Here is a 13695-nt window from a genome sequence, read left to right on the forward strand (position 1 = left end):
TGAAAGCTTTAGTTCTACTGAATAATCAGTTAATAAAAAGCCATAAAGCTGTTAATACATTTTAGATTCAAGTAAAAATAGTAATGACTTTCAAAGAGCAACATTTCTGATTGGCAATGTTAAATAGGAACAAATCATTGTGGTTTGAGATGTGTTTAATGCAGAAAGTCCTGTGTGCTCACCATGTATCACAATTAATGTTTTCTGGTAACTCTAATGGGCTCACTGGGGTTTGGAAGTTTGGTAACTATCAGCACTTGAAACTTTTTCCTCTTTGTCCAATACTAGATAAATAAGCCATTCTAGTTTAGGATATTGAACCATATAAATTCCTAAAGAGAATTAGTAGATTAAGAAGCGTCAATAAAACAGAACCATCAGCAGTTCTCTAAATGGAAAGAAGTTATAAATACTGCCTATTTCCTTGTTGATATCAGGTTACATAAAAAAAATCATTCCTGAAAATAAAGTTGCTAAGCTTGATCAAGTTGACTTTCTTTTTATAAGTAGATTAGACTTTTTCATCCTAACGTTTTGAGGAAAACATCTCCAAAGGTCCTCTTAGAAGGTAGTTGGAAGGATCCCTAGTAAAGGAAAAATCTATAAAGCTTACAGATAAAAATCAGCTTAAATTGTGTCCATCCATGAGTGTCAATTTCTATTATAGGGCAGAATTTAATTAATTTTGTTTCATTTAATAAATGTTCTCCTATGGTATACAATTCCTTACTAGACGCTATCTCAGATTTCTAAGTAGTTCAAAGAATTACGGATTACTTAGGACTGGAACATGTTATCAATGTACATATTAAATTTTCTCCTCCTTCTAAATTACACTTTTTTTATTATACTTTAAGTTTTAGGGTACATGTGCACAACATGCAGGTTAGTTACATATGTATACATGTGCCATGTTGGTGTGCTGCACCCAGTAACTCGTCATTTAACATTAGGTATATCTCCTAATGCTATCCCTCCCCCTCCCCCCACCCCACAACAGGCCCCAGTGTGTGATGTCCCCCTTCCTGTGTCCATGTGTTCTCATTGTTCAATTCCCACCTATGAGTGAGAACATGCGGTGTTTGGTTTTTTTGTCCTTGCAATAGTTTGCTAAGAATGATGGTTTCCAGCTTCATCCATGTCCCTACAAAGGACACGAACTCACCATTTTTTACGGCTGCATAGTATTCCATGGTGTATATGTGCCACATTTTCTTAATCCAGTCTATCATTGTTGGACATTTAGCTTGGTTCCAAGTCTTTGCTATTGTGAATAGTGCCACAATAAACATACGATAAATTACACATTTTAAATGCTCTAGGTTCAATTGGCTCTGATCATGGTAAACAAACTGCAGTCACTAAAGAATCTCCAAAGGCTTATCTAATACCAGTCAAACTTATAGATTCTATTTGGAAGGCTTTTTCATCCTACAAAGAGGATGAGGTCTTATTCATTGCCCCCAACACCTCCCTTTTCGAGTGTTAGCACAGTGATTGGCACTCAGTGGCACTCAATAACTGTTTGCTGAAAAAAATAAATCAATGAGTATTTAGAGACCCAAATATATATAAGGAAATCTAATACTCGAGTAAGTATACCAACAGACACAAGATATAGGTGGGGAAAAAGACTATGTGTTGTTACAATTTCAGGGTAATTACATACATACAATCATTCAAGAATTTCAAACTTAAAATGTATTCAACTACACCAAGTTAACCTTCTGAATAATATGTTCCCTTCTGCTCCACAAATTCCTCTTGATTTTTTTTAAAATCACACTATCAATTCAGGTAACATTTTTACAAATAAAATGTTTTCATTTTTAAGAATAATAATAATGACTACAAAGCTATGTATATTGTCAAATCAAATAAACAAATTTATCATGCACCTGAAATTTGCACCAAGGAAAAGAATTCTAAAAAAGTGACTCCCCAGTTCTCCCACTGAGATAAGAGTTAAAAATATTTAAGACACAGACAGTTAAATCAATCTCAGTGATCTCTTTTATTGGGGGGAAGTACTGATTTGATTTATAAAAGTTTAATTTCAAATTAAAACAGCTGTTAATATCCTTTACCAACCATTATTTTGTTATACGTGGTAGGAAAATAAGCAGATGAGGTCATCTGCCTGGACCGAGGTGTTGTGATTATTTACAGCCCTAATTTTTGTTCAGTAATTGGTAGGTGCAGTTCTAATTCTTGCTAATGACTACGATATATTGCTCAGGCAAATTAGAGGAATAGAATGTTCTGTTACTTTAGCAGTATTGGTAAAAAGTGATGCAATAAAAATGAGTATTCATTGAATTAAATGCCTTCAACAACATCATAATTCACCCCAAAGATGCTAATACTAAAAACACATCCTGCCCCCATGAAGTGGACTTCAGTAGAATGGAATTTCTGTATTTATTTGGCATTGGCTTCTATCACTAATTACCCCTTCTTTAATGTAATTTTGGGGCATAACGTAGTAAGTGGTTCGTGATCACTAATTAAATGCCTACTATCTGTGAGAAAACATATTTTAAATTGTTCTCCTGAAATAAAAATGAAAATAAAAGAAAAAAAGAAAATTCTTTCTTAAAGGTCTCAGAAAGAAAGCAGGATTTTTTTAAAAGTTAATTCATGGCAACACATAGATCAGAAATTGTAAAATTATAAAGCCATTTTTACTGGAAGAGAAGAGCATTAGCAGCTAAGGAAATACAGTCACGGGCATGGTAAGATATACAGGTACTTTCTAAGTTGCTTCATTTGAGTCACATGGGAATCCCAAATTGAATCATGTGGGAAGTTAGGTCAGAGAACATTTTTACTCCAGGAGTTTTTCAAGGATAATAGCTGAGACCCGCTTATATATAGGCCATAATGCAGCCATTAAAAGTAAATAAAGTCTTCAATTCCTATAGTGGCAGATTCCATACCAAGTTCTAATGTACCCAGCCACTCACAGCTAAAGCCACAAACAAATGAAATCAATAAAATCAGGCAGTCAAGCCAACACCTGGGGTTGCTGTTCAATGCCTAAAAGTGTCAATGTGGGTTTTAATTAGCTGGAGTAAGAAGAATAAGAGTTGAATAAAATCAACTTAAATTAGAAGACATACACCTGTGATGCAAATATTTTACTCTGTTAAATCTTGTTTATTATACTATTTATTACATTCATCTCAGATGCTGATACAAAATGCTATGCAAGAGGCTTTTAAAACTGTAATGTACCATACACATGCAGGGCCACTACCTACAGATGCTCAGGATGCAAGTTCATCGCAGTGCCACATCTAAGGGAGGGTCCATAGTAGACCCTGTGTATATCACGAATTTTTCAGGGTGATCAAAGTTAAACGTCTCAGTCTAACAAGAATTTCTGACACAGGTGAAGTGTGAGTAAGCAATGACCCTGTAAGATGTTATTTTTAACCCAAAATTTATATTATCTCAGCAAAGAGGTTTCTGGAGGAAGCAAACACAGTTGAAATTATAGCATTTTTTTTCTTTTTTCTCTAAAATATTATTAGATGCTCATTTAAGGCAAACACCACAATGCAGTACAGCATCACAGCTTAACAGAGCATTATCGCCTACCTAGCTCTATGGCTAAGCATTTAAGAGGTCAGACCATCATTCTACAAAGCCAGCTGTTTCTGAATGATATACATACAGTAAATCCAGTAAATTCTGTGGGCTTGAAATCACTAATGCCATAAAAAGGTCTGTTAATTGAAGGTGATTTTATGGGTATACCATGGAGATGGGTAAAATATTTTATAAGTCCAAAAATGGCAGAGATTTCAGAAGCACTGTAAGAAAAGGCAAATCAATATTTGGACTTTGCGTCTTTCTTTGTGAGGACAAAGCATGGCCTCCTCCAGGTTGAAAGGGGTTTAATGCAATCCAGTTGTCACTTGGTAGTTGGATGACCAATGATGCTGTATCAAGGGTTCAGTGTTGGGCCGGGCATGGCAGCTCACTCCTGTAATCCCAGCACTTTGGGAGGCCGAGGTGGGCAGATCACCTGAGCTCAGGAGTTCGAGACCAGCCTGGTCAATGTGGTGAAACCCCATCTCTACTAAAAATACAAAAATTAGCCAGGCATAGTGGCAGGCACCTGTAATCCCAGCTGCTTGGGAGGCTGAGGCAGGAGAATCGCTTGAACCTGGGAGGCAGAGGTTGCAGTGAGCTGAGACTGCACCACTGCACTCCAGCCCGGGCAACAAGAATGAAACTCCATCTCAAAAAAAAAAAAAGAGTTCAGTGCTAGTCCCCGATCCTAGCAAATTAGATAGTCACCAACTTGTTGAAGTCAGATCAGCTTTGTAGAGGAAAAACCCATATTGTTGAGCTCTGTATGACCTCTAGTCAGTCACCACAGCCACATTGTACATGGACTCTTTGACCAAGCAACAGAGTAGCTGGAAAAAGTTGACTGACATTCACAGAATGAGTCATTTGACCACCTAAAAACTAAGTGTCCCATTTACTGTGAATCTCTTTGGTAGGCATTAATGTGAGACAGGAATCTCCTCACACTCCATGACAGTTCCAAGAGGTGTCCTCCAGATCCTCTTTGTCACGAACTTCACAAATATTTTCTTTCCAACTCCCTGACCAGCCAATCAGTTTGCTAGGCACCATCCATTAATTACTGTATCTTGATACCTTAGGACATCTTTACTTCTATAGGAAATTAACAACTAGATGTAGTGCTCAGAGTTCAGTCCACTGGAAGGACTTCCCTTCCCACTGTCTTTCACGGTCCTCCCTGCATAGGTTATACCTATCCCCTATAGCTGGTTTCAGTATACTATGCAATCCACCCATAAATGGACCACATATTTTCCTTCTCTGTTAACATGTCATAGGAAATTCCCCACGAAGCCATAGATATGGACTGAAGAAGAGGCAGAGAAATAGTAGAATCAAGTACTATGGGAGTGTAAATCACCTGCTTGTGCAGTTTACTTGGTGGGCATTCTGGATCTCTCAGGCTGCTCTTAATATGCCACATCTGATGCTCTTAGGCACATCCTATTTTAAGGTTCATTGGATTTGATAACACCTTGTTCATTATGGACAGTTCAGGTCACATACTTTGCATCCTGTGGTCATGTAGGGTCCAGAAGCAAGCCAGAAAAACTGCTTTTTAAATGGAAAATAGTTGTTGGCAGATAAGAAATCTGGCCATGATTCTCCTTTGAGGTTTTTCCAGAAACTCCAAATAGTATCTCTATCGCAAACATTTCTAGTACATTGAGCCTGCTGGGCCATAAAATTAATGAGGCATAACAGTCATTGGAATGGTAAGATGTACAAGTACTTTTTAAGTTGGCTTCATCTGAGTCACATGGGAATCCCAAATTGAATCATATCAGAAGTTAAGTCAAAGATGATTTTTACTCCAGGAGTTTTTCAAGGATAACAGCTGAGACCATCTTATACATAGGCTGTAATGCAGACAGGACCTAAGGACCTAATGCAGAGACCTTCCTTTCTCCTGGATTCATTCAAACTGCCAGCCTTAGCATTTATCCAGTAAATGGTCAGCAGTAGCCCATCCAAAGGTAATATGTATTGCATTCAAAATCCGAAGTGTCTCACCAAGCATTGTGCTTGATGGTGGATAGGGTTCAAGGTTCAGGTTTAATCATCTGTTTTTCACTTTAGAATAGCCTGCTTTAGTGTCACTCTAATCCTAGAAACTACACTGATGTGGTAAGCCCTTCGAATTTTACAGGATTTATCTCCCACACTCTGACATGCATATATCTAACTAAAGTTACTATAGTACTTGCTTCTTCCTGCCTGTTAGGCCGAATTAGCATAACACTAACAATTTAATAGTATATTTGATGTTCTATTGAGTATAAAAGAAACCAAACTCCCTCTAGATTATAGAGTTGTTACTTATGGTAAACCTGTAAAGATATACTGTTGTCCCTGCCATGTAAATGCAAACTACTTCTGATTTTTTCATATCAATGTTAATGGAAAATAAAACAACTTCTAAAGGGCTGTGCTAGTTAGTTCCCATAAATGTTGCACAACTGGAACAATATGTGCAAATAGCATCACAACCTACTTAAGTCTGCAAAAATATACCCTCATGCTCCATGACCCATATGTTTTGCATCAGCCAAACAGTCAAATTAAACAAATATGTAGTAGGAATAGTCACTCTTCATATGTTGTTTTTTTTTTTTTTTTTTTTTTTTTGAGACGAAGTCTTGCTCTGTTGCCAGGCTGGAGTGCAGTGGTGCAATCTCCTGGGTTCAAGTGATTTTCCTGTCTCAGCCTCCCAAGGGTTTCACCATGGGAGAAATGGGGTTTCACCATGTTGGCCAGGATGGTCTCCATCTCTTGACCTCATGATCCGCCCGCCTCAGTTATATCTTTGATGGTGGTACTAATCTCTGACATGCCCTCAGGAATGTGATGTTACTTTTGGTTTACTACCTCAGCTAGGTGAAAAAGGTCATTCCAGGAGCTTCTGCTTAGCACTTTCTTATAATAGCCTTCATTACATGGATCAAGAAACCAACGTGTTGATTCCACTAGTTACTAATTATATCTATTCTCATTATATATTCTGGGACTAAGAAATGCTGTTAGATTTAGAATATGATCAAGATCTACATAAATCTCTACTCTGACTTTTAAATACTATGGTGGCATTTAGAGTCTCTGGGGATCAGTATGAATTTAAAGCCAGAATCGAATAACTCAGAAGTTCTGAGTATTATTTCCTTTTCTCCAGGGTAAAGTCACACTGCTAGAAGGCTGTAGGGTTCTTTATATTGTGAAGATTTCTCTTTCCCGCTGGCTCTCAGGGTCACCCCCATATGGGGTTTTAGTGCAGCACCTATCCAATTACAGCTGGTCTCAGTATGCCATAAAGATTCATCCATAAATCAGGACCACACAGTTTCCTCCTCTATTATTATATAAATATGTTTAGAGATGGCTTGGAAAAAATGTAAAATATACAGCCATTGCTACATTGCAAGGCCCTTTTACAAAGAGACCTGACCTTTTCCTCAATTGAAAGGACCTAATATATAAATTGGCATACATCTGAAAACACTAATTTAAATTGTTTCTGCCCACAAGACTTGACACAAGGCAGAATTTTTCTGCCTATACATGTAAGACAGTACATTGGAAGGCTGCACATGTATTTCATTCTTAGAACTACATCATCAGTTAGCTATTGCCTTAGATTAATGGTTCTCAAAGTGTCATGTCCAGGCCAGCAGCATCAGAATTACCTAGGAATTTGTTAGAAATAAAAATTTTTAGACTCCACTTCAGACCTATTGAATTAGAAATTCTGGAGGTGGGGCCCAGCAACCTGGGTTTTAGCAAGCCCCCAATGTGAGTCTGACACACAGCGAGGTTAGAAAACCACTCCCCCTACAAAAAATACAGAAAAGAAAATCATTCCCATAGATCCTTACAAGTCAAAACTCCATCCCTGTGGCTTGTTGTAATTTCAAACACCCGGTTTGTAATGATTAAGGGCCACCAGCTGGTCTCCATCACTCTTAAACCGTCATGAATCCTACTGGATCAGGAAACTCAGTTCCATTATGGCATGACCTACAGTCATCTCCTTCCTACAGAGGACAGCAACCACAGAGCTATTTAACAATGCTGTTATCCCCCTCACCAATCCATATTATAGTGCTTTCATCAAAAGAGCATCCTCTGCCCTTCCTAGGGAGTACGGTTAGGAGTTGGCTGATCCATTCTAGCATTTCCGTTTCCCTAAGCCTGTGAATTCCTTCCTCTAGAGTAGGTCAGGTAATCTCAAACATTTCTACCTTATTGACTATAGGTCATCATTGAGTTCAGGCTTCAATTAATATATTCATAGACTATTAATGCCTCTCCCAAGTGCTCAGACCAACATATTAAACCCTAAATTCCAGGTGAGTACACCAATATCAACAATTTAGCCTGATGGACATTAGCATTCACTCCCCATGTATGCCAATACAGACTGGTGGGGTCTTGACCTTCTTGACCTCTTTCAGTGTATAAAGTGTTTCTCCTGGACCAGGCCTTGTACCTCCCCATCTGGGCTATGTTGAGTCAATAAGAGGTGACAAAGATTGGTCCTGAGGTTAATCAGCATCTGCGTGTGAGACAGGTAAAATTTTTTTTATGTACAATATTTTTTATTTATGGTTTAAAATAAATTTTATTGTATAAATTTAAGGTATACAACATGATGTTATGGTATGTTTTGTAGCAAAAGTAAAATACTTTTATGCACTGAGTAGACAAATCCCTTAGTGAGCCAGAAGGAGTTAGATTTAGGGCCAGAGGCTCCTTAGCCATACCTGGTCTGAATCTGGAAGAGATGGGAAACTCAAGTCTGCAGTGGAGAGCTTCATTTGTCCACACATGTCCTTAATTGTATGTGCCTAGTTTTTAAATTATTCCTTTTTCCTATTTAACTTCCTGAGAGCCATAAGAAGCAGCCAGGGACTCCACAATCTTTACAATTATTTAAAACCACAGTGAGACATCTCACCTCATATCTGTTAGAATGGTTTTTATCAAAAAGGTGGAAGATAAGTATAGGAGAGAATGTGGAGAAAAGGCAACCCTTGTACACTGTGGTGGGAAGGTCAATTAGTACAGCCATTATAGAAAACAGTATGGAGAGTCCTCAAAAAACTAAAAATAGAGCTATCGTATCATCCAGCAATCCCACTACTGGGTATATATTCAAAAGAAATGAAATCATCATGTCAAAGAAATACCTGCACTCCCGTGTTCATTGCAGCATTATTCACAATAGCCAAGATATAGAATCAACCTAAGTGTCCATCAACAGATAAATGAAGAAAAAGTGGTATATATACACAAGGAATGCAATTTTGCCTTTAAACATAAGAAAATCCTGGCTGGGCGTGGTGGCTCACGCCTGTAATCCCAGCACTTTGGGAGGCCAAGGCTGGCGGATCACGAGGTCAGGAGATGGAGACCATCCTGGCTAACACGGTGAAACCCCGTCTCTACTAAAAATACACAAAAATTAGCCGGGCGTGGTGGCGGGCACCTGTAGTCCCAGCTACTCAGGAGGCTGAGGCAGGAGAACGGCGTGAACCTGGGAGGCGGAGCTTGCAGTGAGCCGAGATTGCGCCACTGCACTCCAGCCTGGGTGACAGAGCAAGACTCCGTCTCAAAAAAAAAAAAAAAAGAAAGAAAGAAAGAAAATCCTATCATTTGCAACAATAGGGTGAACCTGGAGGACATTATGTTAGGTGAAATAAGCCAGGGCACAGAAAGACAAATACTAAATGATCTCATTTATGTGGAATCTAAAAAAGTTGAACTCATAGAAGTAGAGAGTACAATGGTAGTTACCAGGGGCTGGAGGAATGGGGGATTGGGGAGATGTTGGTTAACCAATTCAAAATTTCAGTTCAATAGGAAGAATAAGTTCAAGAGATCTATTGTACAATATGGTGACTACAATTAATAAGAATGTATTGTATTATGTAAACCAGTAAGAAAATAGATTTTAAGTGTTCTCACCACAAAAATGATAAGTATGTGTGGTAATGCATGTAACAATTCGCTTGATTGAGCCATTCTGCAATGTATACATATTTAAAAATATAATGTTGTATACAATAAATATAAACAATTTTTGTCAATTAAAATAAAATAAAATGTTAAAATAAGTAAGTTATCACTGACATGCAATTAAGAACCACAGACACTTGACTTCCAATAATCTATCTTCCATGTACACTTCATCCCCATGTTACCACCAGTGATAATCTGAGTAATTATAATGCCACCTCCTGCCATAAACTGCCCATGTCCCAATTTCCTCCACTGTACACTTTGAATACATGACAAAACTAATTCCAGAATTTCATTTTTGGTTCTGTTGACTAGGAACATTTTTGGTAAAGTGGGAAAGAGTACTAGGCAGGGTGCCAGCATTAAACAGACGGTATAACCAAATTAGAATAATTGAAAAAGGATTGAATAAAAGGACAATTTAATAAAGCTATAGGCAAGGGACAAGGAAAACATAGGCTCTTTAAATGTGGTCTCTGAACCAGCAGCACCAACATCACCAGGGAACCTGTCAGAAATGCAAATTTGGGACCTCACCCGAGACCTATTAAATTAGAAATCCTGGGAGTGAGGCCTAACAATCTGTATTGTAACAAACTCATCCAGGCGATTCTAATATGCACCAATGTTTGAGAACCACTGACATAAGGTATAATGCAGTAACCAAGTGCTAATAGCTGTGAAGCTGTTACCAATCCTAGGTCCAAAGAGACAAGAGAACAGATTCGTATTTGAAACCAGAGAAAGCCATAGAGAGAGAACCACCGTAAGAGAATCAGTGACCTTTGGTCAAGAGACCTAGCCTACCCTAGGAAACCCCATAACAAGGGGATAATATAATAAATAACCCAATCTCATTTTCTCCCTTCCTCCAATTGTCACCCTGGACTCTCAAGTGGCCAAGCTCAACCAGAATCTAGAAGGCGAGGGAACCAGATAATTTTGTACATTACAGTCTTCCAGGCTGAAGAAGAAAGATGTATCTGAAGGAGCAAATAGAGGAGATCCGGCATGCAGGCTTAATTTGCTTTTGTGAACACACCCAAGATTTGATAAAACTCCAAAACATTTATTTGAGGAAGCTAGAAAATAAAATATTTCGCAATTTCCATGGCAAGAATGGTTTCTCAGGAATGGTCATTTACCATTTAAGCTAATAACTAGATTCCAATAAGAAAGTTCTTTTATGATTAGTGACCAACCCCTTGTCTTGTTCCCTATAATACAGTATATTGTAGATATTAAAGAAATGTCAGGGATTGTTACTATTATTCATTTTATAATCACCTCCTTTTCCCCTATTTAGATATTTAAGTCTCTCATTGTTTCGATGCTGCATCTGCTAAGTGAGGATCTAATCTGTCACTGAATTCTCCTAGGATTTCTGTTCATATCAGAACCCTTCCCTCTTCTGAATGCCATAATCTAAGCTTCATTCACCCACAAGCTACAACCTACTGACTTACTTAATTCCTTTCTCTTTTATAGGCTATATTTCCTTATTTGCATTTAATCCTGTGTACCGTTTTGGGCTCACTCTTGCCTTCAGTTAGACAAACTGCTCTAACCTCCTCCTTGTTCTTAGTTCTATACTACTCTTTAACATTCGCATTGCCTTGATGCTTGAGATGTAAACATATATAATGTGGAGTTGGGCAAAATTAAGGGTCTGCATCCCCATTACTGACTTTTAGACAGCACCACTTCACTGTGCCCCTATCTCCATCTATTTCTATTATACAATGCTTGTATCCATCTATTCAGAATTTGTCTGAATGTGAAGTCTCAGCCATCCTTGTCAAACCCATCTCTCCATAAGCACTTCACTATATAGGACAAGTACATACACAAGAATAAGAAGCCTTGTTTATGATTATAGACTTCTTTACCACACACATTCTCATCAATGTTTCATCTTTCACAACACTGATAAATTGAATTAGAAAGGATTCTGGACAGTCAGCAGAAAATTGTTTTAAACTGAGCTTTGTTAGAAAATAAAAGTAAGACTGAAATAAATATTATTTGATTATTACGAACATGTCCCTCAAATTTGTCCTGCAAATTTACCTCTTGGCTTTCTCTGAAATGAAAGAAATGTATTTACAATTAGTTTTGTTTTTTTTTCTACCAAATAAAATAAAAGGTGTATCTTTTGAAGTGTTGGAAGGATCAGCTAACCAATCTCACCCAATCATTACTTGGTACCTGCTATGTGTCTGACATTATGCTAGTTGCTATTGACTCAAAGGAAAAAGGAAAACTGTCCTCTGCCTTCAAAGGGAAACAAAAAATAAGCAGGTAGTTATAGTTATTAGTATTTCATCAAGGTACAAATCAGGTTATGTACTCTAGACTCTGTGATCAGAGAAAGGCTTTCTGGAGGAGACATCCCAGAACTATGACCTAAGGAGTACAGTAAGTCAAGCAGAAGGAGTGAGGATAAGGGAAGAGGAGGAGGTACAAAGAAGAAGCTATATATAAAAAGGTATAAAGGCGTTAGAAAATGTGAGGTATTAGGCCGGGTGCAGTGGCTCATGCCTGTAATCCCAGCACTTTGGGAGGCCGAGGCGGGCGGATCGCGAGGTCAGGAGATCGAGACCATCCTTGCTAACACGGTGAAACCCTGTCTCTACTAAAAATACAAAAAATTAGCCGGGCATGGTGGCGGGTGCCTGTAGTCCCAGCTGCTTGGGAGGCTGAGGCAGGAGAATGGAGGGAGGCTGAGGCAGGAGAATGGAGTGAACCTGGGAGGCAGAGCCTGCAGTGAGCCAAGATTACACCACTGCACTCCAGCCTGGGCGACAGAGCGAGATTCCATCTCAAAAAAAAAAAAAAAAAAAAAAAAAATGGAGAGAGAGACAATGTGAGGTATTAAAGTAAAAGGTGAAAAGTGAACAGGAAAAGTCTAGATAGGTATGTAGGGGAGAAATAAAGAAGGGTCTTGTACCCTATGCTAAGAACTATGCTAAAATCTATAGAGAATCCTGGAAGAAATTTAAATTGGGGAGTTGAAGAGTAATATTTTCCTTTTTAAAAGATCACAATGTGAATTGTAAAAAAAAAATAAAAATAAAAAAATAAAGCTAGATTGGAGGGGCAAGACTAGAAGTGGGGAGATAAGTTAGGATACCATTACAGTTAAAAAAAGAAAAAAGGATGAACCTGCACTAGACTGGTAGATGTGAAAGTGGAGGGAAGTAGCTTCATTTGAGAGATTAGAGAAGTAGACTCAATAGGACCTGGTGACTATCCGGTTGAGTAGCTAGAAGTGATATCAGTGGATGCTAATACAGGACTGAGCTCAGAAAGAAAAATAAGCAAAGGTAACCAAAACAGAATGATTAGAAAACACAAGAAAAACTATTATGGCAATTCACACCCAAAACAAGGGTTTGAGGATTGGTCTATGGTATAGGTTGAATAAACAAGGTTTGAAAAAGAATCAGTGTGCTTGACAAGTAGGAAGTCAGTGAAATTTGCCAGAGGAGTTTCAGAAGTGGGGTGGAACTAGAAGTCAAATTAGTGAAGTGAGGAGAAAATAGGAGGTGAAGAAATAGATAAAGCAAGTGCAACTTTCTCTTTTAAAAAAGCTTAACAGTCAGGGATAGAAAAAAGTGATAGCAAAAAAAATTTATAGAGCCCAGGGAAAGTGGTGGCCTTTTAATTTTTTTAGATGGGAGGAACTGGAACCTTCATCAGAACGAGCTAATAAAAGATAAAGTTTGGGAAAAATAGGATTGTATTCTTCTTATACCAGACATTGGAGTGTATTGAGTAAGAGACACTACTGATACAAAATGTCTTTTAAATAATATGTTGGAATAAACTCCCAAAAGCATGAACAATATTCCAATAAAGTTATGCAAGTTGCAAGACAGGTGATTGAAGAAGAGCTCTTTACTAAGCCAAAGAAAACTCTCAAGTACACACTGCCTGATATCTTTAAATGGTGACAGGTAGCTAAAGAAGATATCCAGGAACCTTAATTAATAAAACCCGGACCATAAACCTCAGGAACAAGAGTTGGAAAGAAGTTTTACAGAGGAAGTTTCAAAAATGGCAACGAGTGGCCAG

General features: G+C 38.0%; 1 protein-coding gene across 6 annotated transcripts in view; it reads right to left on the minus strand.

Annotated features, from left to right (window-relative positions):
* The window catches only part of CTNNA3 (catenin alpha 3), a 1903490-nt gene that overhangs the window by 1430980 nt on the left and 458815 nt on the right, over nt 1–13695 (minus strand). The gene's annotated exons all lie outside the window — the stretch shown is intronic.

The sequence above is a fragment of the Symphalangus syndactylus genome, chromosome 4 (assembly GCF_028878055.3).
Source record: "Symphalangus syndactylus isolate Jambi chromosome 4, NHGRI_mSymSyn1-v2.1_pri, whole genome shotgun sequence".
NCBI classification, from domain to species: domain Eukaryota; kingdom Metazoa; phylum Chordata; class Mammalia; order Primates; family Hylobatidae; genus Symphalangus; species Symphalangus syndactylus.